The 20,137-nt window shown below is 41.4% G+C and overlaps 26 non-coding genes and 2 pseudogenes across 26 annotated transcripts; all 28 read left to right on the plus strand.

Moving 5' to 3' along the window:
- Positions 1–3,223: 3,223 nt before the first annotated feature.
- LOC148375390 (5S ribosomal RNA) lies at positions 3,224–3,342 on the plus strand. The gene has a single exon (XR_015848015.1). It is a non-coding gene; the product is annotated as a 5S ribosomal RNA (ribosomal RNA).
- Positions 3,343–3,564: 222 nt separating this feature from the next.
- On the plus strand, positions 3,565–3,683 carry LOC148375391 (5S ribosomal RNA). The gene has a single exon (XR_015847917.1). It is a non-coding gene; the product is annotated as a 5S ribosomal RNA (ribosomal RNA).
- A 222-nt stretch (positions 3,684–3,905) lies between these two features.
- On the plus strand, positions 3,906–4,024 carry LOC148375392 (5S ribosomal RNA). Its single transcript, XR_015848085.1, has one exon. It is a non-coding gene; the product is annotated as a 5S ribosomal RNA (ribosomal RNA).
- A 223-nt stretch (positions 4,025–4,247) lies between these two features.
- On the plus strand, positions 4,248–4,366 carry LOC148375393 (5S ribosomal RNA). Its single transcript, XR_015847504.1, has one exon. It is a non-coding gene; the product is annotated as a 5S ribosomal RNA (ribosomal RNA).
- Positions 4,367–4,762: 396 nt separating this feature from the next.
- LOC148375394 (5S ribosomal RNA) lies at positions 4,763–4,881 on the plus strand. Its single transcript, XR_015849403.1, has one exon. It is a non-coding gene; the product is annotated as a 5S ribosomal RNA (ribosomal RNA).
- A 222-nt stretch (positions 4,882–5,103) lies between these two features.
- Positions 5,104–5,212, plus strand: LOC148375395 (5S ribosomal RNA; annotated as a pseudogene).
- A 222-nt stretch (positions 5,213–5,434) lies between these two features.
- On the plus strand, positions 5,435–5,553 carry LOC148375396 (5S ribosomal RNA). The gene has a single exon (XR_015849115.1). It is a non-coding gene; the product is annotated as a 5S ribosomal RNA (ribosomal RNA).
- Positions 5,554–5,775: 222 nt separating this feature from the next.
- Positions 5,776–5,894, plus strand: LOC148375397 (5S ribosomal RNA). The gene has a single exon (XR_015849429.1). It is a non-coding gene; the product is annotated as a 5S ribosomal RNA (ribosomal RNA).
- Positions 5,895–6,116: 222 nt separating this feature from the next.
- On the plus strand, positions 6,117–6,235 carry LOC148375398 (5S ribosomal RNA). The gene has a single exon (XR_015849430.1). It is a non-coding gene; the product is annotated as a 5S ribosomal RNA (ribosomal RNA).
- A 244-nt stretch (positions 6,236–6,479) lies between these two features.
- On the plus strand, positions 6,480–6,598 carry LOC148375399 (5S ribosomal RNA). Its single transcript, XR_015849405.1, has one exon. It is a non-coding gene; the product is annotated as a 5S ribosomal RNA (ribosomal RNA).
- A 222-nt stretch (positions 6,599–6,820) lies between these two features.
- Positions 6,821–6,939, plus strand: LOC148375400 (5S ribosomal RNA). Its single transcript, XR_015849116.1, has one exon. It is a non-coding gene; the product is annotated as a 5S ribosomal RNA (ribosomal RNA).
- A 222-nt stretch (positions 6,940–7,161) lies between these two features.
- LOC148375401 (5S ribosomal RNA) lies at positions 7,162–7,280 on the plus strand. Its single transcript, XR_015849117.1, has one exon. It is a non-coding gene; the product is annotated as a 5S ribosomal RNA (ribosomal RNA).
- A 222-nt stretch (positions 7,281–7,502) lies between these two features.
- On the plus strand, positions 7,503–7,621 carry LOC148375402 (5S ribosomal RNA). The gene has a single exon (XR_015847550.1). It is a non-coding gene; the product is annotated as a 5S ribosomal RNA (ribosomal RNA).
- Positions 7,622–7,843: 222 nt separating this feature from the next.
- LOC148375403 (5S ribosomal RNA) lies at positions 7,844–7,962 on the plus strand. The gene has a single exon (XR_015849118.1). It is a non-coding gene; the product is annotated as a 5S ribosomal RNA (ribosomal RNA).
- A 223-nt stretch (positions 7,963–8,185) lies between these two features.
- LOC148375404 (5S ribosomal RNA) lies at positions 8,186–8,304 on the plus strand. Its single transcript, XR_015849119.1, has one exon. It is a non-coding gene; the product is annotated as a 5S ribosomal RNA (ribosomal RNA).
- Positions 8,305–8,526: 222 nt separating this feature from the next.
- LOC148375405 (5S ribosomal RNA) lies at positions 8,527–8,645 on the plus strand. Its single transcript, XR_015849431.1, has one exon. It is a non-coding gene; the product is annotated as a 5S ribosomal RNA (ribosomal RNA).
- A 222-nt stretch (positions 8,646–8,867) lies between these two features.
- On the plus strand, positions 8,868–8,976 carry LOC148375406 (5S ribosomal RNA; annotated as a pseudogene).
- A 6,409-nt stretch (positions 8,977–15,385) lies between these two features.
- Positions 15,386–15,504, plus strand: LOC148375407 (5S ribosomal RNA). The gene has a single exon (XR_015847422.1). It is a non-coding gene; the product is annotated as a 5S ribosomal RNA (ribosomal RNA).
- A 222-nt stretch (positions 15,505–15,726) lies between these two features.
- LOC148375408 (5S ribosomal RNA) lies at positions 15,727–15,845 on the plus strand. Its single transcript, XR_015849120.1, has one exon. It is a non-coding gene; the product is annotated as a 5S ribosomal RNA (ribosomal RNA).
- Positions 15,846–16,067: 222 nt separating this feature from the next.
- LOC148375409 (5S ribosomal RNA) lies at positions 16,068–16,186 on the plus strand. Its single transcript, XR_015847741.1, has one exon. It is a non-coding gene; the product is annotated as a 5S ribosomal RNA (ribosomal RNA).
- A 222-nt stretch (positions 16,187–16,408) lies between these two features.
- LOC148375410 (5S ribosomal RNA) lies at positions 16,409–16,527 on the plus strand. The gene has a single exon (XR_015847969.1). It is a non-coding gene; the product is annotated as a 5S ribosomal RNA (ribosomal RNA).
- A 222-nt stretch (positions 16,528–16,749) lies between these two features.
- LOC148375411 (5S ribosomal RNA) lies at positions 16,750–16,868 on the plus strand. The gene has a single exon (XR_015849121.1). It is a non-coding gene; the product is annotated as a 5S ribosomal RNA (ribosomal RNA).
- A 222-nt stretch (positions 16,869–17,090) lies between these two features.
- LOC148375412 (5S ribosomal RNA) lies at positions 17,091–17,209 on the plus strand. The gene has a single exon (XR_015847905.1). It is a non-coding gene; the product is annotated as a 5S ribosomal RNA (ribosomal RNA).
- Positions 17,210–17,431: 222 nt separating this feature from the next.
- LOC148375413 (5S ribosomal RNA) lies at positions 17,432–17,550 on the plus strand. The gene has a single exon (XR_015847797.1). It is a non-coding gene; the product is annotated as a 5S ribosomal RNA (ribosomal RNA).
- Positions 17,551–17,772: 222 nt separating this feature from the next.
- Positions 17,773–17,891, plus strand: LOC148375414 (5S ribosomal RNA). The gene has a single exon (XR_015847507.1). It is a non-coding gene; the product is annotated as a 5S ribosomal RNA (ribosomal RNA).
- Positions 17,892–18,113: 222 nt separating this feature from the next.
- Positions 18,114–18,232, plus strand: LOC148375415 (5S ribosomal RNA). The gene has a single exon (XR_015847551.1). It is a non-coding gene; the product is annotated as a 5S ribosomal RNA (ribosomal RNA).
- Positions 18,233–18,454: 222 nt separating this feature from the next.
- On the plus strand, positions 18,455–18,572 carry LOC148375416 (5S ribosomal RNA). The gene has a single exon (XR_015848008.1). It is a non-coding gene; the product is annotated as a 5S ribosomal RNA (ribosomal RNA).
- Positions 18,573–18,794: 222 nt separating this feature from the next.
- Positions 18,795–18,913, plus strand: LOC148375417 (5S ribosomal RNA). The gene has a single exon (XR_015847553.1). It is a non-coding gene; the product is annotated as a 5S ribosomal RNA (ribosomal RNA).
- Positions 18,914–20,137: the final 1,224 nt, after the last annotated feature.

A 20,137-nucleotide genomic window follows, 5' to 3' on the forward strand; every position in this document is an offset into this window, starting at 1 on the left:
GGGTGCAAAAGATTTTTTATTGAATAATATTAAGAGTAAAGTAAGTAAGGAAGATAAAACAATGTGCAATAGAGACATCAATAGTGAAGAAATAGAGAGAGCCATAGATGAGATGAAAAACGGCAGGAGTCCTGGTCTGGATGGCTTACCATGTGAATTTTACAAGGTTTTTAAAGGTTCTCTTGTTCCTGTTTTAAGACAAATGTATGAAGAAGTGTGGAAAGGAGGGGCTCTCAGCTCAAGGATGTCAAGAGGTTTAATTAAAATTATATATAAAAAGAAAGGGGACAGGGAAGAGCTGCAGAATTTTAGACCCATAAGCCTTTTAAATTGTGACTACAAGATTTTGGCGAAGATAATGGCAAACAGACTGAAGCGGGTCTTACCAACAGTCATCCAAACTAACCAGGCTTATGCGGTAATAGGCAGAAACATCTCAGACACAGTTAATGGTGTGAGGGACAAAGTCTGGTACATGGAGAAGGCAGGAGTCAGTGGCTTTTTAATTAATGCAGACTTAGAAAAAGCGTTTGATAGGGTAGAGCACGATTTTCTATTTGCGGTTTTAGAAAGATTTGATTTTGGAGAAAACATAATCCGGTGTCTGAGATGTCTCTACGCTGATGCCAAGAGTTGTGTCAAATGCAATGGTTTTTTAACAGATTTTATTCCTTTAACCAGGTCAATAAGACAGGGCTGTCCACTGTCAGCAATACTTTACTCTTTGGTTGCAGAACCTTTAGGACTTGCGATCAATGCTGACAATGGAATAAAAGGGGTAAAGATTGAAGGTTTTAAGAATTTTAACACAGAAACCAAAATTTATCAATATGCAGATGACACAACCCTAATTTTAAAAGATGAGCACAGCATTTTTAAAGCGTTGGATGCCATAGAAATATACAGCCGGGGTTCAGGAGCTCGGATGAATGTTGGCAAAACTGAGATTTTAAAATTAGGAAAGCAAACCGCCTTGTCAAGGACACTGCCTTTTAAAGAAGTAAAAGATAACCTTAAAATTCTGGGGGTGAGAATAGGACCAAATGAAAAAGAAACTACGAAACTGATGTGGGAGGAGACAATCGGGAAAATAAGAAATAGATTGGCATTTTGGAAAAGGAGAAGTCTTACTCTGAAGGGAAAAATTTTAGTTGTTAATACACTGTTTTTATCCAAAATATGGAGTGTCCTTGGATCAGAGTGTTTGCCATTACCCACAGTTAAAACTCTGAAGCAGTATGTGACTGATTTTATTTGGGATGGTAAGCCAGCTAAAATAGCCTATGAGACTCTGATTGGAAGGGTGGAGGAGGGCGGTCTGGGATTGCTCGATCCATCCATAAGACTGAAGGCTTTAAGAATAAAAACTGTTAAAAATTTCATGAGGGAGGGAGACAAAGAATCGACACGAATTCTGGAATACTTTTTAGACAAAACTTTTAAAATGGGGCCTTCAGCCTTGTGGATGAAAACAAAAGAATATATGACAAACGGCATCCCAGACTTTTATAGGGAAGTTTTAAGGGCTTGGAGTGATTTTATAGGACATGTAGTTTTTAAACCGGAGGGAAAGGAAGAAATTTTAAATCAACCCTTGTTCTTAAATCCGAATTTACGAATTGGAGGAGGGAACTTTTACAAGCACTGGTTTGACGCAGGATTCCGAAAAATCAGAGATCTTTTGTACGAGGTCAGACCGGGATTCTTGCCATTTCAGGCTTTCATTGACGAGATTGGTGCAACAGTAGACGAATGTAATGAAGAAAAAATCAGGAATGAGTACATGACAATAAAAAAAGCAGTTCCTAAAGAATGGTGGACAATTATAGAAAGAAATGAAAAGAAACAAGAGGAAGGTCCAATGAGAATAGAGATGAAGGACACAGGGACACCTTTTAGTGCTCTTGTTTTAAAAGACTTCTATTCTATTTTTAGAGGAATGGCTTTTATACAACCGAGAGCAAATTCTTATTGGGAAAAGATGTTTGTAGATTTTAACACAAAAGATGTGTGGAGAAACATCAGAACCGGTTTGAAATGCCCTTCGTTAGAAAATTTTGATTTCCTTTTAGCCCACAACTGTGTTTTTAATGAAATGAGACTTTTTAAGATGGGACTTGCGAGGGATGAAACATGCAAAATATGCAAGAAGGAGAAAGAGGGCTTAAAGCATATGTTCTTTAACTGTGAGGAACTGAAAAAACTGACCGCAGTGCTTAAGGAAATGACGAAAGGTTTTGGACAGAATGAACAGTATGTTGATGAAAATTGGGAGAAGATGTTTTTATTTGGGATGATACAAGGTAAAAAAGGAAAAAATAACCAGGCACTCAATATAGTTTTGTCAGTAGCTAGGCATACAGTGTGGGTAAGAAGAACGGGTTTGAAGAATAAAGGACGGAAACTGGATATATGCAAACTGTTTGAAAGCAAATTGAAAAGAATAATGGAAGCACTGTATGTCTATTTTAATAATAACGGAATTTTAGAGGTTTTTAACAAAATATTTGTTCTTACTAATCCTTTTGTGCAAATAACTTGGGAGGGTGTAAGAATAATTTTACCAGATGTGATGTAATCAATGTGCCTGTTTGTTTTTTAGAGGAACCGAAGCGTGAAGTAGCGAGGGGTCTCTGTACACTTAGAAAATTAAAAAAAAAAAAAAAAAAAAAAAAAAAAATCTCGTCCGATCTCGGAAGCTAAGCAGGGTCGGGCCTGGTTAGTACTTGGATGGGAGACCGCCTGGGAATACCAGGTGCTGTAAGCTTTTTACTTCCAGCAAACTTTTTGGTATTTTTTCTGGCCTCGGAGCAGCCCCTTTTGGACGGATTTGCATTCTTTCACAACCTTTTTGCAAAACAAATAAATGAAGAAATACGAACATATTAAAAAAAAAAAAAAAAAAAAAAAAAAATCTCGTCCGATCTCGGAAGCTAAGCAGGGTCGGGCCTGGTTAGTACTTGGATGGGAGACCGCCTGGGAATACCGGGTGCTCTAAGCTTTTTACTTCCAGCAAACTTTTTGGTATTTTTTCTGGCCTCGGAGCAGCCCCTTTCTGACGGATTTGCATTCTTTCACAACCTGTTTGCAAAACAAATAAATGAAGAATTACGCACATATTAAACCCCTGTTGTTCTATAAATGGCTACCCCTCTTGGCAAACAGTGGAGTTGCAACTTCCGCGGTGTTGATTATAAATACTGAAAATTCACCCTCTTCTCTCGCTTGCGGCCATACTACCCTGAACACGCCCGATCTCGTCCGATCTCGGAAGCTAAGCAGGGTCGGGCCTGGTTAGAACTTGGATGGGAGACCGCCTGGGAATACCAGGTGCTGTAAGCTTTTTACTTCCAGCAAAGTTTTTGGTATATTTTCTGGCCTCGGAGCAGCCCCTTTTGGACGGATTTGCATTCTTTCACAACCTTTTTGCAAAACAAATAAATGAAGAATTACACACATATTAAACCCCTGTTGTTTTATAATTGGCTACCCCTCTTGGCAAACAGTGGCGCTGCAACTTCCGCAGTGTTGATTATAAATACTGAAAATTCTCCCTCTTCTTTCGCTTACGGCCATACTACCCTGAACACGCCAGATCTCGTCCGATCTCGGAAGTTAAGCAGGGTCGGGCCTAGTTAGTACTTGGATGGGAGACCGCCTGGGAATACCAGGTGCTGTAAGCTTTTTAGTTCCAGCAAACTTTTTGGTATTTTTTCTGGCCTCGGAGCAGCCCCTTTTGGACGGATTTGCATTCTTTCACAACCTTTTTGCAAAACAAATAAATGAAGAATTACACACATATTGAACCCCTGATGTTCTATAAATGGTTACCCCTCTTGGCAAACAGTGGCGTTGCAACTTCCGCGGTGTTGATTATAAATACTGAAAATTCTCCCTCTTCTTTCGCTTACGGCCATACTACCCTGAACACGCCCGATCTCGTCCGATCTTGGAAGCTAAGCAGGGTCGGGCCTGGTTAGTACTTGGGTGGAAGACCGCCTGGGAATGCCAGGTGCTGTAAGATTTTTACTTCCAGCAAACTTTTTAGTAGTTTTTCTGGCCTCGGAGCAGCCCCTTTTGGACGGATACAGCATTATTTCACAACCTGTTTGCAAAACAAATAAATGAAGAATTACACACATATTAAACCCCTGTTGTTTTATAAATGGCTACCCCTCTTGGCAAACAGTGGCGTTGCAACTTCCGCGGTGTTGATTATAAATACTGAAAATTCTCCCTCTTCTTTCGCTTACGGCCATACTACCCTGAACACGCCCGATCTCGTCCGATCTTGGAAGCTAAGCAGGGTCGGGCCTGGTTAGTACTTGGATGGGAGACCGCCTGGGAATACCAGGTGCTGTAAGCTTTTTACTTCCAGCAAACTTTTTGGTATTTTTTCTGGCCTCGGAGCAGCCCCTTTTGGACGGATTTGCATTCTTTCACAACCTGTTTGCAAAACAAATAAATGAAGAATTACAGACTGGGAGGTTCGGGTTCGCGCCCCGGCCGAGTCATTCCTAAGACTTAAAAAGTGGTCGGCGGCGCCCTCTCTTGGCTGCGGCTGCATCGGGTCAGATGCAATCGACATTTCGTTCTGTGTACATTGTTACACAGAATGACAATACAAGGAAATTATTATTATTATTATTATTATTATATTAAACCCCTGTTGTTCTATAAATGGCTACCCCTCTTGGCAAACAGTGGAGTTGCAACTTCCGCGGTGTTGATTATAAATACTGAAAATTCACCCTCTTCTTTCGCTTACGGCCATACTACCCTGAAAACGCCCGATCTCGTCCGATCTCGGAAGCTAAGCAGGGTCGGGCCTGGTTAGTACTTGGATGGGAGACCGCCTGGGAATACCAGGTGCTGTAAGCTTTTTACTTCCAGCAAGCTTTTTGGTATTTTTTCTGGCCTCGGAGCAGCCCCTTTTGGACGGATTTGCATTCTTTCACAACCTTTTTGCAAAACAAATAAATGAAGAAATACGCACATATTAAACCCCTGTTGTTCTATTAATGGCTACCCCTCTTGGCAAACAGTGGAGTTGCAACTTCCACGGTGTTGATTATAAATACTGAAAATTCACCCTCTTCTTTCGCTTACGGCCATACTACCCTGAACACGCCCGATCTCGGAAGCTAAGCAGGGTCGGGCCTGGTTAGTACTTGGATGGGAGACCGCCTGGGAATACCAGGTGCTGTAAGCTTTTTACTTCCAGCAAACTTTTTGGTATTTTTTCTGGCCTCGGAGCAGCCCCTTTTGGACGGATTTGCATTCTTTCACAACCTGTTTGCAAAACAAATAAATGAAGAATTACACACATATTAAACCACTGTTGTTCTATAAATGGCTACCCCTCTTGGCAAACAGTGGAGTTGCAACTTCCGCGGTGTTAATTATAAATACTGAAAATTCACCCTCTTCTTTCGCTTACGGCCATACTACCCTGAACACGCCCGATCTCGTCCGATCTCGGAAGCTAAGCAGGGTCGGGCCTGGTTAGTACTTGGATGGGAGACCGCCTGGGAATACCAGGTGCTGTAAGCTTTTTACTTCCAGCAAACTTTTTGGTATTTTTTCTGGCCTCGGAGCAGCCCCTTTTGGACGGATTTGCATTCTTTCACAACCTGTTTGCAAAACAAATAAATGAAGAATTACGCACATATTAAACCCCTGTTGTTCTATAAATGGCTACCCCTCTTGGCAAACAGTGGAGTTGCAACTTCCGCGGTGTTGATTATAAATACTGAAAATTCACCCTCTTCTTTCGCTTACGGCCATACTACCCTGAACACGCCCGATCTCGTCCGATCTCGGAAGCTAAGCAGGGTCGGGCCCGGTTAGTACTTGGATGGGAGACCGCCTGGGAATACCAGGTGCTGTAAGCTTTTTACTTCCAGCAAGCTTTTTGGTATTTTTTCTGGCCTCGGAGCAGCCCCTTTTGGACGGATTTGCATTCTTTCACAACCTTTTTGCAAAACAAATAAATGAAGAATTACACACATATTAAACCACTGTTGTTTTATAATTTGCTACCCCTCTTGGCACACAGTGGAGTTGCAACTTCCGCGGTGTTGATTATAAATACTGAAAATTCACCCTCTTCTTTCGCTTACGGCCATACTACCCTGAACACGCCCGATCTCGTCCGATCTCGGAAGCTAAGCAGGGTCGGGCCCGGTTAGTACTTGGATGGGAGACCGCCTGGGAATACCAGGTGCTGTAAGCTTTTTACTTCCAGCAAACTTTTTGGTATTTTTTCTGGCCTCGGAGCAGCCCCTTTTGGACGGATTTGCATTCTTTCACAACCTGTTTGCAAAACAAATAAATGAAGAATTACACATATTATTATTATTATTATTATTATTATTAAACCCCTGTTGTTCTATAAATGGCTACCCCTCTTGGCAAACAGTGGAGTTGCAACTTCCGCGGTGTTGATTATAAATACTGAAAATTCACCCTCTTCTTTCGCTTACGGCCATACTACCCTGAACACGCCCGATCTCGTCCGATCTCGGAAGCTAAGCAGGGTCGGGCCTGGATAGTACTTGGATGGGAGACCGCCTGGGAATACCAGGTGCTGTAAGCTTTTTACTTCCAGCAAACTTTTTGGTATTTTTTCTGGCCTCGGAGCAGCCCCTTTTGGACGGATTTGCATTCTTTCACAACCTTTTTGCAAAACAAATAAATGAAGAAATACGAACATATTAAACCATTGTTGTTTTATAATTTGCTACCCCTCTTGGCAAACAGTGGGGTTGCAACTTCCGCGGTGTTGATTATAAATACTGAAAATTCACCCTCTTCTCTCGCTTACGGCCATACTACCCTGAACACGCCCGATCTCGTCCGATCTCGGAAGCTAAGCAGGGTCGGGCCTGGTTAGTACTTGGATGGGAGACCGCCTGGGAATACCAGGTGCTGTAAGCTTTTTACTTCCAGCAAACTTTTTGGTATTTTTTCTGGCCTCGGAGCAGCCCCTTTTGGACGGATTTGCATTCTTTCACAACCTGTTTGCAAAACAAATAAATGAAGAATTACGCACATATTAAACCCCTGTTGTTCTATAAATGGCTACCCCTCTTGGCAAACAGTGGAGTTGCAACTTCCGCGGTGTTGATTATAAATACTGAAAATTCACCCTCTTCTTTCGCTTACGGCCATACTACCCTGAACACGCCCGATCTCGTCCGATCTCGGAAGCTAAGCAGGGTCGGGCCTGGTTAGTACTTGGATGGGAGACCGCCTGGGAATACCAGGTGCTGTAAGCTTTTTACTTCCAGCAAGCTTTTTGGTATTTTTTCTGGCCTCGGAGCAGCCCCTTTTGGACGGATTTGCATTCTTTCACAACCTTTTTGCAAAACAAATAAATGAAGAATTACACACATATTAAACCACTGTTGTTTTATAATTTGCTACCCCTCTTGGCAAACAGTGGGGTTGCAACATCCGCGGTGTTGATTATAAATACTGAAAATTCACCCTCTTCTCTCGCTTACGGCCATACTACCCTGAACACGCCCGATCTCGTCCGATCTCGGAAGCTAAGCAGAGTCGGGCCTGGTTAGTACTTGGATGGGAGACCGCCTGGGAATACCAGGTGCTGTAAGCTTTTTACTTCCAGCAAACTTTTTGGTATTTTTTCTGGCCTCGGAGCAGCCCCTTTTGGACGGATTTGCATTCTTTCACAACCTTTTTGCAAAACAAATAAATGAAGAAATACGAACATATTAAACCATTGTTGTTTTATAATTTGCTACCCCTCTTGGCACACAGTGGAGTTGCAACTTCCGCGGTGTTTATTATAAATACTGAAAATCCACCCTCTTCTTTCGCTTACGGCCATACTACCCTGAACACGCCCGATCTCGTCCGATCTCGGAAGCTAAGCAGGGTCGGGCCTGGTTAGTACTTGGATGGGAGACCGCCTGGGAATACCAGGTGCTGTAAGCTTTTTACTTCCAGCAAACTTTTTAGTAGTTTTTCTGGCCTCGGAGCAGCCCCTTTTGGACGGATACAGCATTCTTTCACAACCGGTTTGCAAAACAAATAAATGAAGAATTACGCCCATATTAAACCCCTGTTGTTTTATAATTGGCTACCCCTCTTGGCAAACAGTGGCGCTGCAACTTCCGCAGTGTTGATTATAAATACTGAAAATTCTCCCTCTTCTTTCGCTTACGGCCATACTACCCTGAACACGCCCGATCTCGTCCGATCTCGGAAGCTAAGCAGGGTCGGGCCTGGTTAGTACTTGGATGGGAGACCGCCTGGGAATACCAGGTGCTGTAAGCTTTTTACTTCCAGCAAACTTTTTGGTATTTTTTCTGGCCTCGGAGCAGCCCCTTTTGGACGGATTTGCATTCTTTCACAACCTTTTTCCAAAACAAATAAATGAAGAAATACGAACATATTAAACCATTGTTGTTTTATAATTTGCTACCCCTCTTGGCAAACAGTGGGGTTGCAACATCCGCGGTGTTGATTATAAATACTGAAAATTCACCCTCTTCTTTCGCTTACGGCCATACTACCCTGAACACGCCCGATCTCGTCCGATCTCGGAAGCTAAGCAGGGTCGGGCCCGGTTAGTACTTGGATGGGAGACCGCCTGGGAATACCAGGTGCTGTAAGCTTTTTACTTCCAGCAAGCTTTTTGGTATTTTTTCTGGCCTCGGAGCAGCCCCTTTTGGACGGATTTGCATTCTTTCACAACCTTTTTGCAAAACAAATAAATGAAGAAATACGCACATATTAAACCCCTGTTGTTCTATTAATGGCTACCCCTCTTGGCAAACAGTGGAGTTGCAACTTCCGCGGTGTTGATTATAAATACTGAAAATTCACCCTCTTCTTTCGCTTACGGCCATACTACCCTGAACACGCCCGATCTCGGAAGCTAAGCAGGGTCGGGCCTGGTTAGTACTTGGATGGGAGACCGCCTGGGAATACCAGGTGCTGTAAGCTTTTTACTTCCAGCAAACTTTTTGGTATTTTTTCTGGCCTCGGAGCAGCCCCTTTTGGACGGATTTGCATTCTTTCACAACCTGTTTGCAAAACAAATAAATGAAGAATTACACACATATTAAACCCCTGTTGTTTTATAAATGGCTACCCCTCTTGGCAAACAGTGGCGTTGCAACTTCCGCAGTGTTGATTATAAATACTGAAAATTCACCCTCTTCTTTCGCTTACGGCCATACTACCCTGAACACGCCCACTTCCTGGTTTGTGTTTGTGAGTTGATGGCTGCAGTAGGGAGAGGAAGGCTCTCCCCATTCTTTGTTGGTTTTCTTATTTATTTGAAGGTTTATTTAAAAGTTTAAGTGCTTTATTTATTTATTTATTTATTTATTTTTTTATTTATTTTCGTTTTTGCGTCCCCAGCAGACTTAGTTTCTGTCTGGGGAGCCTTTTTTTGGTTCTCTCTTTTTTGAACAAACAATGGACAGACCGCATGGCATCGAGTTTGGAGTGGAAGCGGGCAAGCGTGTTGTGGATTTGCCCCCAGGAACTGATGGATGTAGTGAAGTGAAACTGGACAATGGAAAACCGACAACGACAATGGACTGTGATTCAAACAAGGTATTTAAAAAGTTGCTAATTATGAATGAAACCGGACTGGATACAAGGAAAAAGAGTATAGACAATGATTTCAACAAGGTAGCTCGGCATGGAGGGAAAGAAAGTGAGGCGGATGGAAATAATATGAATGGATTAATTAACAAAACAACTGAAATGATTGTACAAGGACAGAATAATGATGCGGATAAAATGAACAATGGATTGGACATGAGGAGAAAGAAGGAATATAACATGCGTGATGGAGAAAAGAGAAATAAGCAAGAAACAAAAAAAGATATGGAGAATGTGAAAGGGCTAAGACAAAGAAAATATTTGGAAGAACTGACAATGCTTTTGGAAACAGAGGAGATTGAAAACATAACACCAATTGACTTAATTAAAGAAATCGAGAAGATGGTGGGTACGGGGAAGCTACTGGTACTACGGGCTACACAAAATAAACAATATGAAGCGACGTTGGAAAATGAGGAGGCATGTGAAATTTTAGATGGGGGTCTCTTATGCAAAGGGGTTCTAATTCAGACTAAAAGACTCAAGTTAACGAAGTTATGGTCTCCTTCCTACAACTGCCCCCATTCATAACAGATGAAGAGGTGTTGGAAAAGCTGCAGAGGTGGAGAGTGGACCCTGTCCTCCCATTGAGGCGGCGCTTCTACCCGGGCACGTCCGTTGAAGATGGAACAAGATTCATTAAAGTAAAATTCCCGAAAGATGTAGCCTCCCTGCCGTATTCCACTAGATTTGAAACTCCGAACGGTCCCCGGTACTGCCGGGTGATTCACGACCGGCAGGTGAAGATCTGCCGGTTGTGCATGAACCCTGGTCACGTGCTGCGGGAATGTCCGGAGTTTACGTGCAGGGAGTGCTTACAGCAGGGTCACTATGCCCGGGAATGCGTCGCTCTCAGATGCCCTGATTGCTGCCGTGCATTCATACACTGTACATGCGTTTCTTCTGCTGAGGGAGAGGGAGAAGTAAGCAAGTTGGAGATAAACATGGTGGCATCAGAGGCGGGGGATGAGGGTCCCTCCCAGGAACCGACACCTGAAGATGATCCCCCCTGTGCTCAGCCCCCCAGACAACAAGACTCAGAGCGCGAGGACTCAGGCATGGACATTGGGATTTTAACTGGAATAATTGGGGCTGAAACAATGGGGGAGAAGGGGCAGAGGGAGGAGGAGACCCAGACACACAAGGAACTAAATAAAGAAGAATCATTGGATGAAGTTGGAAAAGGAAAAATTAACCGTGACATTTCAAACAAGTGGGGCAATTTTACGACCAAAAGGAAAAGGTTGAAACCAAGTATTAACATAGACAAGGTATTACAAGCACAGGAGAGAAGAAGAAAGGCAAAACAAATAGAAATAACTGGAGGGAGATTTGAGGTTTTACAGGATGATGGTGGTACATAGTAATGGTTGGTTTTATGTTTCTTAAATATTTTGTTGGCTTGAATTATTTATTGCCATTTATTATTTTAATGGGGTGGAATTTTATTTCAATAAACATGAGGGGAGGGGCGAATCCCGAAAAATTACAGAAGTTAATCAGAGAGACTGAGAAAAATGATATTATTTTATTGCAAGAAACGAACTGGACAAGTGTGATAGCGGAGGATTTTAGAAAACGATGGGATGGGGAGGTTTTATTTAATAATTGTGAGGGAAGAGGTAGAGGAGTGGCTTTTTTAATTAAAAGGAATATGGTTGAGGAAGTAACAGAAATATATAATGATAAAAAAGGAAAAATACTAACTATAAGTGTTGGAGAAGGTAATGAGAAAATGAATGTTTGTAACATACATGCACCGAATGAAGAGAAAGAGAAAGTTGAATTTTTTATGAAATTAAAAGTTCTAATCGAGGCTTGGGGGGAAACTGTGGTTGCTGGGGATTTTAATATAGCACTACAGAAAGAAGATGTGGCAGATAATATAGTTTTTAGAGCAGAAAGGGGAAGAAAGGAACTAATACAGGTAATGGAAGAACTCGATTTAATAGATGTATGGAGAGAAAGGAATAAAGGAGTTAGAAAGTTTAGCAGAAGACAAATTGTTTTAGATGAAATTAAGCAAAGCAGAATTGATATTGTTTTGGCAAAAAGTAGTTTTATGGAGAATTTTAAAAGTATTTACTACAGAAGATGTAATTTTAGTGATCATGACTTTATTGTTTTTAATATAGATCTGAATAAAATAGAGAAGGGGCCGGGGGTATGGATTTTAAATACAAAAGTCTTAAAAGACAATTTTTATCAAATGGAAATAGAAAATATAATTGTGAACAGCATAAAGAACATGACAAAGTATGAAAGTAACTTGGGAATATGGTGGGACAATCTAAAGTATGATATTAAAAGACATTCGATTTTGTTTTGTAAAAAACTGAGAAGACAGGAAAGGGGGAGAGAAGAAAAGTTACGAAAAGAACTAGAAGAGGAACTAAAACAAAGTGATGGGAAAAATGAAAACACGAATAAAATTATGGAGATAGAAGATGAACTTAAAAAAATAGAAGAAGAGAAATTCCAGGGAGCTATGATAAGAAGTAGAGCGAAATATATGATTGAAGGCGAACGATGCACAAAGTTCTTTTTTGAACTAGAAAAAAACAGACAGAAAACGGAAGAAATTAAATGTATTAAAAATGGAGAAGGAAAGAGATTGACAGATAAGGACAATATTTTAAAGGAAATAAAAAGATTCTATACCAACTTATTTTCAAAACAAGGTGTGGAAGAGGGTGCAAAAGATTTTTTATTGAATAATATTAAGAGTAAAGTAAGTAAGGAAGATAAAACAATGTGCAATAGAGACATCAATAGTGAAGAAATAGAGAGAGCCATAGATGAGATGAAAAACGGCAGGAGTCCTGGTCTGGATGGCTTACCATGTGAATTTTACAAGGTTTTTAAAGGTTCTCTTGTTCCTGTTTTAAGACAAATGTATGAAGAAGTGTGGAAAGGAGGGGCTCTCAGCTCAAGGATGTCAAGAGGTTTAATTAAAATTATATATAAAAAGAAAGGGGACAGGGAAGAGCTGCAGAATTTTAGACCCATAAGCCTTTTAAATTGTGACTACAAGATTTTGGCGAAGATAATGGCAAACAGACTGAAGCGGGTCTTACCAACAGTCATCCAAACTAACCAGGCTTATGCGGTAATAGGCAGAAACATCTCAGACACAGTTAATGGTGTGAGGGACAAAGTCTGGTACATGGAGAAGGCAGGAGTCAGTGGCTTTTTAATTAATGCAGACTTAGAAAAAGCGTTTGATAGGGTAGAGCACGATTTTCTATTTGCGGTTTTAGAAAGATTTGATTTTGGAGAAAACATAATCCGGTGTCTGAGATGTCTCTACGCTGATGCCAAGAGTTGTGTCAAATGCAATGGTTTTTTAACAGATTTTATTCCTTTAACCAGGTCAATAAGACAGGGCTGTCCACTGTCAGCAATACTTTACTCTTTGGTTGCAGAACCTTTAGGACTTGCGATCAATGCTGACAATGGAATAAAAGGGGTAAAGATTGAAGGTTTTAAGAATTTTAACACAGAAACCAAAATTTATCAATATGCAGATGACACAACCCTAATTTTAAAAGATGAGCACAGCATTTTTAAAGCGTTGGATGCCATAGAAATATACAGCCGGGGTTCAGGAGCTCGGATGAATGTTGGCAAAACTGAGATTTTAAAATTAGGAAAGCAAACCGCCTTGTCAAGGACACTGCCTTTTAAAGAAGTAAAAGATAACCTTAAAATTCTGGGGGTGAGAGTAGGGCCAAATGAAAAAGAAACTACGAAACTGATGTGGGAGGAGACAATCGGGAAAATAAGAAATAGATTGGCATTTTGGAAAAGGAGAAGTCTTACTCTGAAGGGAAAAATTTTAGTTGTTAATACACTGTTTTTATCCAAAATATGGAGTGTCCTTGGATCAGTGTGTTTGCCATTACCCACAGTTAAAACTCTGAAGCAGTATGTGACTGATTTTATTTGGGATGGTAAGCCAGCTAAAATAGCCTATGAGACTCTGATTGGAAGGGTGGAGGAGGGCGGTCTGGGATTGCTCGATCCATCCATAAGACTGAAGGCTTTAAGAATAAAAACTGTTAAAAATTTCATGAGGGAGGGAGACAAAGAATCGACACGAATTCTGGAATACTTTTTAGACAAAACTTTTAAAATGGGGCCTTCAGCCTTGTGGATGAAAACAAAAGAATATATGACAAACGGCATCCCAGACTTTTATAGGGAAGTTTTAAGGGCTTGGAGTGATTTTATAGGACATGTAGTTTTTAAACCGGAGGGAAAGGAAGAAATTTTAAATCAACCCTTGTTCTTAAATCCGAATTTACGAATTGGAGGAGGGAACTTTTACAAGCACTGGTTTGACGCAGGATTCCGAAAAATCAGAGATCTTTTGTACGAGGTCAGACCGGGATTCTTGCCATTTCAGGCTTTCATTGACGAGATTGGTGCAACAGTAGACGAATGTAATGAAGAAAAAATCAGGAATGAGTACATGACAATAAAAAAAGCAGTTCCTAAAGAATGGTGGACAATTATAGAAAGAAATGAAAAGAAACAAGAGGAAGGTCCAATGAGAATAGAGATGAAGGACACAGGGACACCTTTTAGTGCTCTTGTTTTAAAAGACTTCTATTCTGTTTTTAGAGAAATGGCTTTTATACAACCGAGAGCAAATTCTTATTGGGAAAAGATGTTTGTAGATTTTAACACAAAAGATGTGTGGAGAAACATCAGAACCGGTTTGAAATGCCCTTCGTTAGAAAATTTTGATTTCCTTTTAGCCCACAACTGTGTTTTTAATGAAATGAGACTTTTTAAGATGGGACTTGCGAGGGATGAAACATGCAAAATATGCAAGAAGGAGAAAGAGGGCTTAAAGCATATGTTCTTTAACTGTGAAGAACTGAAAAAACTGACCGCAGTGCTTAAGGAAATGACGAAAGGTTTTGGACAGAATGAGCAGTATGTTGATGAAAATTGGGAGAAGATGTTTTTATTTGGGATGATACAAGGTAAAAAAGGGAAAAATAACCAGGCACTCAATATAGTTTTGTCAGTGGCTAGGCATACAGTGTGGGTAAGAAGAACGGTTTTGAAGAATAAAGGACGGAAACTGGATATATGCAAACTGTTTGAAAGCAAATTGAAAAGAATAATGGAAGCACTGTATGTCTATTTTAATAATAACGGAATTTTAGAGGTTTTTAACAAAATATTTGTTCTTACTAATCCTTTTGTGCAAATAACTTGGGAGGGTGTAAGAATAATTTTACCAGATGTGATGTAATCAATGTGCCTGTTTGAACTAACTAAATAATGTTTTTTTCTTGTGATAACGGCTGCCTGCACTGTAAATGTTTTACCTGAATGTTTTTAGGACAACCTTTGCAAAACGAGTATTGTAAATGTGTATTTTTATATGAATAAAGAAAAAAAAAAAAAAAAAAAATCTCGTCCGATCTCGGAAGCTAAGCAGGGTCGGGCCTGGTTAGTACTTGGATGGGAGACCGCCTGGGAATACCAGGTGCTGTAAGCTTTTTACTTCCAGCAAACTTTTTGGTATTTTTTCTGGCCTCGGAGCAGCCCCTTTTGGACGGATTTGCATTCTTTCACAACCTGTTTGCAAAACAAATAAATGAAGAATTACGCACATATTAAACCATTGTTGTTTTATAATTTGCTACCCCTCTTGGCACACAGTGGAGTTGCAACTTCCGCGGTGTTGATTATAAATACTGAAAATCCACCCTCTTCTTTCGCTTACGGCCATACTACCCTGAACACGCCTGATCTCGTCCGATCTCGGAAGCTAAGCAGGGTCGGGCCTGGTTAGTACTTGGATGGGAGACCGCCTGGGAATACCAGGTGCTGTAAGCTTTTTACTTCCAGCAAACTTTTTGGTATTTTTTCTGGCCTCGGAGCAGCCCCTTTTGGACGGATTTGCATTCTTTCACAACCTTTTTGCAAAACAAATAAATGAAGAAATACGAACATATTAAACCATTGTTGTTTTATAATTTGCTACCCCTCTTGGCAAACAGTGGGGTTGCAACTTCCGCGGTGTTGATTATAAATACTGAAAATTCACCCTCTTCTCTCGCTTACGGCCATACTACCCTGAACACGCCCGATCTCGTCCGATCTCGGAAGCTAAGCAGGGTCGGGCCTGGTTAGTACTTGGATGGGAGACCGCCTGGGAATACCAGGTGCTGTAAGCTTTTTACTTCCAGCAAACTTTTTGGTATTTTTTCTGGCCTCGGAGCAGCCCCTTTTGGACGGATTTGCATTCTTTCACAACCTTTTTGCAAAACAAATAAATGAAGAAATACGAACATATTAAACCATTGTTGTTTTATAATTTGCTACCCCTCTTGGCAAACAGTGGGGTTGCAACATCCGCGGTGTTGATTATAAATACTGAAAATTCACCCTTTTCTCTCGCTTACGGCCATACTACCCTGAACACGCCCGATCTCATCCGATCTCGGAAGCTAAGCAGGGTCGGGCCTGGTTAGTACTTGGATGGGAGACCGCCTGGGAATACCAGGTGCTGTAAGCTTTTTACTTCCAGCAAACTTTTTGGTATTTTTTCTGGCCTCGGAGCAGCCCCTTTTGGACGGATTTGCATTCTTTCACAACCTTTTTGCAAAACAAATAAATGAAGAAATACGCACATATTAAACCCCTGTTGTTCTATAAATGGCTACCCCTCTTGGCAAACAGTGGGGTTGCAACTTCCGCGGTGTTGATTATAAATACTGAAAATTCACCCTCTTCTTTCGCTTACGGCCATACTACCCTGAACACGCCCGATCTCGTCCGATCTCGGAAGCTAAGCAGGGTCGGGCCTGGTTAGTACTTGGATGGGAGACCGCCTGGGAAAACCAGGTGCTGTAAGCTTTTTACTTCCAGCAAACTTTTTGGTATTTTTTCTGGCCTCGGAGCAGCCCCTTTTGGGCGGATTTGCATTCTTTCACAACCTGTTTGCAAAACAAATAAATGAAGAATTACGCACATATTAAACCCCTGTTGTTCTATAAATGGCTACCCCTCTTGGCAAACAGTGGAGTTGCAACTTCCGCGGTGTTGATTATAAATACTGAAAATTCACCCTCTTCTTTCGCTTACGGCCATACTACCCTGAACACGCCCGATCTCGTCCGATCTCGGAAGCTAAGCAGGGTCGGGCCTGGTTAGTACTTGGATGGGAGACCGCCTGGGAATACCAGGTGCTGTAAGCTTTTTACTTCCAGCAAGCTTTTTGGTATTTTTTCTGGCCTCGGAGCAGCCCCTTTTGGACGGATTTGCATTCTTTCACAACCTTTTTGCAAAACAAATAAATGAAGAATTACACACATATTAAACCACTGTTGTTTTATAATTTGCTACCCCTCTTGGCACACAGTGGAGTTGCAACTTCCGCGGTGTTGATTATAAATACTGAAAATTCACCCTCTTCTCTCGCTTACGGCCATACTACACTGAACACGCCCGATCTCGTCCGATCTCGGAAGCTAAGCAGGGTCGGGCCTGGTTAGTACTTGGATGGGAGACCGCCTGGGAATACCAGGTGCTGTAAGATTTTTACTTCCAGCAAACTTTTTGGTATTTTTTCTGGCCTCGGAGCAGCCCCTTTTGGACGGATTTGCATTCTTTCACAACCTTTTTGCAAAACAAATAAATGAAGAAATACGAACATATTAAACCATTGTTGTTTTATAATTTGCTACCCCTCTTGGCAAACAGTGGGGTTGCAACTTCCGCGGTGTTGATTATAAATACTGAAAATTCACCCTCTTCTCTCGCTTACGGCCATACTACCCTGAACACGCCCGACCTCGTCCGATCTCGGTAGCTAAGCAGGGTCGGGCCTGGTTAGTACTTGGATGGGAGACCGCCTGGGAATACCAGGTGCTGTAAGCTTTTTACTTCCAGCAAACTTTTTGGTATTTTTTCTGGCCTCGGAGCAGCCCCTTTTGGACGGATTTGCATTCTTTCACAACCTTTTTGCAAAACAAATAAATGAAGAAATACGAACATATTAAACCATTGTTGTTTTATAATTTGCTACCCCTCTTGGCAAACAGTGGGGTTGCAACATCCGCGGTGTTGATTATAAATACTGAAAATTCACCCTCTTCTCTCGCTTACGGCCATACTACCCTGAACACGCCCGATCTCGTCCGATCTTGGAAGCTAAGCAGGGTCGGGCCTGGTTAGTACTTGGATGGGAGACCGCCTGGGAATACCAGGTGCTGTAAGCTTTTTACTTCCAGCAAGCTTTTTGGTATTTTTTCTGGCCTCGGAGCAGCCCCTTTTGGACGGATTTGCATTCTTTCACAACCTTTTTGCAAAACAAATAAATGAAGAAATACGAACATATTAAACCATTGTTGTTTTATAATTTGCTACCCCTCTTGGCAAACAGTGGGGTTGCAACTTCCGCGGTGTTGATTATAAATACTGAAAATTCACCCTCTTCTCTCGCTTACGGCCATACTACCCTGAACACGCCCGATCTCGTCCGATCTCGGAAGCTAAGCAGAGTCGGGCCTGGTTAGTACTTGGATGGGAGACCGCCTGGGAATACCAGGTGCTGTAAGCTTTTTACTTCCAGCAAACTTTTTGGTATTTTTTCTGGCCTCGGAGCAGCCCCTTTTGGACGGATTTGCATTCTTTCACAACCTGTTTGCAAAACAAATAAATGAAGAAATACGAACATATTAAACCATTGTTGTTTTATAATTTGCTACCCCTCTTGGCACACAGTGGAGTTGCAACTTCCGCGGTGTTGATTATAAATACTGAAAATCCACCCTCTTCTTTCGCTTACGGCCATACTACCCTGAACACGCCCGATCTCGTCCGATCTCGGAAGCAAGCAGGGTCGGGCCTGGTTAGTACTTGGATGGGAGACCGCCTGGGAATACCAGGTGCTGTAAGCTTTTTACTTCCAGCAAACTTTTTGGTATTTTTTCTGGCCTCGGAGCAGCCCCTTTTGGACGGATTTGCATTCTTTCACAACCTGTTTGCAAAACAAATAAATGAAGAATTACACACATATTAAACCCCTGTTGTTTTATAAATGGCTACCCCTCTTGGCAAACAGTGGCGTTGCAACTTCCGCGGTGTTGATTATAAATACTGAAAATTCACCCTCTTCTCTCGCTTACGGCCATACTACCCTGAACACGCCCGATCTCGTCCGATCTCGGAAGCTAAGCAGAGTCGGGCCTGGTTAGTACTTGGATGGGAGACCGCCTGGGAATACCAGGTGCTGTAAGCTTTTTACTTCCAGCAAACTTTTTGGTATTTTTTCTGGCCTCGGAGCAGCCCCTTTTGGACAGATTTGCATTCTTTCACAACCTTTTTGCAAAACAAATAAATGAAGAAATACGAACATATTAAACCATTGTTGTTTTATAATTTGCTACCCCTCTTGGCACACAGTGGAGTTGCAACTTCCGCGGTGTTGATTATAAATACTGAAAATCCACCCTCTTCTTTCGCTTACGGCCATACTACCCTGAACACGCCCACTTCCTGGTTTGTGTTTGTGAGTTGATGGCTGCAGTAGGGAGAGGAAGGCTCTCCCCATTCTTTGTTGGTTTTCTTATTTATTTGAAGGTTTATTTAAAAGTTTAAGTGATTTATTTATTTATTTATTTATTTATTTATTTTCGTTTTTGCGTCCCCAGCAGACTTAGTTTCTGTCTGGGGAGCCTTTTTTTGGTTCTCTCTTTTTTGAACAAACAATGGACAGACCGCATGGCATCGAGTTTGGAGTGGAAGCGGGCAAGCGTGTTGTGGATTTGCCCCCAGGAACTGATGGATGTAGTGAAGTGAAACTGGACAATGGAAAACCGACAACGACAATGGACTGTGATTCAAACAAGGTATTTAAAAAGTTGCTAATTATGAATGAAACCGGACTGGATACAAGGAAAAAGAGTATAGACAATGATTTCAACAAGGTAGCTCGGCATGGAGGGAAAGAAAGTGAGGCGGATGGAAATAATATGAATGGATTAATTAACAAAACAACTGAAATGATTGTACAAGGACAGAATAATGATGCGGATAAAATGAACAATGGATTGGACATGAGGAGAAAGAAGGAATATAACATGCGTGATGGAGAAAAGAGAAATAAGCAAGAAACAAAAAAAGATATGGAGAATGTGAAAGGGCTAAGACAAAGAAAATATTTGGAAGAACTGACAATGCTTTTGGAAACAGAGGAGATTGAAAACATAACACCAATTGACTTAATTAAAGAAATCGAGAAGATGGTGGGTACGGGGAAGCTACTGGTACTACGGTCTACACAAAATAAACAATATGAAGCGACGTTGGAAAATGAGGAGGCATGTGAAATTTTAGATGGGGGTCTCTTATGCAAAGGGGTTCTAATTCAGACTAAAAGACTACAAGTTAACGAAGTTATGGTCTCCTTCCTACAACTGCCCCCATTCATAACAGATGAAGAGGTGTTGGAAAAGCTGCAGAG

The sequence above is a fragment of the Urocampus carinirostris genome, chromosome 1, assembly GCF_059441175.1.
Source record: "Urocampus carinirostris isolate Australia breed hairy pipefish chromosome 1, RoL_Ucar_1.0, whole genome shotgun sequence".
NCBI lineage: Eukaryota > Metazoa > Chordata > Actinopteri > Syngnathiformes > Syngnathidae > Urocampus > Urocampus carinirostris.